Below are 1,445 nucleotides of genomic sequence, written 5' to 3' on the forward strand. Positions count from 1 at the left end.
TATATATATATATATATATATATATATATATAATACACGGATGAATCATAAAGAGAACCCAAACCTAGAAAAAGAAAATATTGATTGTTGGGAAGAAAATATTTCCAAAAAATGTCGAAAGTAGGATTTCTCTCACAAATTCTCTTGGAGGGCACTAGAGGTTTCTTTCATTTTCTTGGAATTAGTTTGAATGTTGGGAGTATGTGGAGTGGTTCAGGTGGGTTTGTTGGGATGTTTGTATATTATTTAGTACATTTTTTTTTTCAATTTAATCATATCAATGGGATTTAAATTGTCTACAGGGGTGAAAGTCCAAAAGTGGTATTTTTTGCAAAGATTATTAAAAAGTGACATTTTTATAAATGCAAGACCTAAAAGTGGCATGGGGTGCAATTTCGTCATTGAAGTATATTAACCGCTTAATCGATACTAATTGACATAATATCTGCAATTATAACACAATATTCATTCTCTTCATAGAGATAAGAATATAGTACATAAATTATTTGGTTATAGTTAAAAAATACAAAACAAACTAATAGAAGAAAATGAGTAGAAAGATCAAATACGATAATAGTTTTTGTAAGTTTTGTGAATTGCCCAATGATTCTACTTCATCTAAGTATTAACTAATCATTTTAAATTCCTTATTACTATACAATCAATTTTTAGGGCAAATCATTGTCTCTATCATATTTAAGTTCAACGAACTTCTAAAGGAATCAAGATTCTGACCATTAATAGAGAACACAATAATTGTGAATATTTGAATAGTTAACACATTATTTGCAATTTGAGAGGACAATCTTGCATTTATTTTTATTCAGTTTCCATCAAAGTAACATATATTGAAAGGCTCATTGGTCAAATCTTCAAAATGACGACCATTTAAGTAAGCCACCAAATTATTCTTGCAATTAACAATAAAATCTAGAAAATAACTTAAAAGTAAATAATTAATTGAGTGACCTGACCAAAAGAATGATGCATAAATGAACAAAAAATATTGTTTGCTAAGAATCTAAGGGAGCTTGGCACAAATTAGAACAAAACAATACAACTACTAATAAAATATAGTAAACAATTACCGAAAAATAAGAAAATTTGAATAAACTAATCTGAAAATTTAGTTGAAATTTGAGAAAATTATTATTAGAAGGAAAAATGAAATGTGTGAGTTTGAATTAAAATCTAAATTTAATTATTTACTCAATTATAATGGACGGTCGATGAATAGTTCATCAACAATTGTTCAACATTTCACCCAATTAGAGGATTTTGCATTCACCGTTGTGATGACCAATGGTTATTTAGGTATAGTGTTTAATTAAATTATGTCTAATATGGATGCATTTTTTAATTAATATGTATTTTTTATTGGATTAGATAGAATTTAAATTAATTTATTTTTAGATTTTTTTATCGATTTGAAATGGTTTTCAAAT

Source organism: Olea europaea, unplaced genomic scaffold (genome assembly GCF_002742605.1).
Source record: "Olea europaea var. sylvestris unplaced genomic scaffold, O_europaea_v1 scaffold974, whole genome shotgun sequence".
NCBI classification, from domain to species: domain Eukaryota; kingdom Viridiplantae; phylum Streptophyta; class Magnoliopsida; order Lamiales; family Oleaceae; genus Olea; species Olea europaea.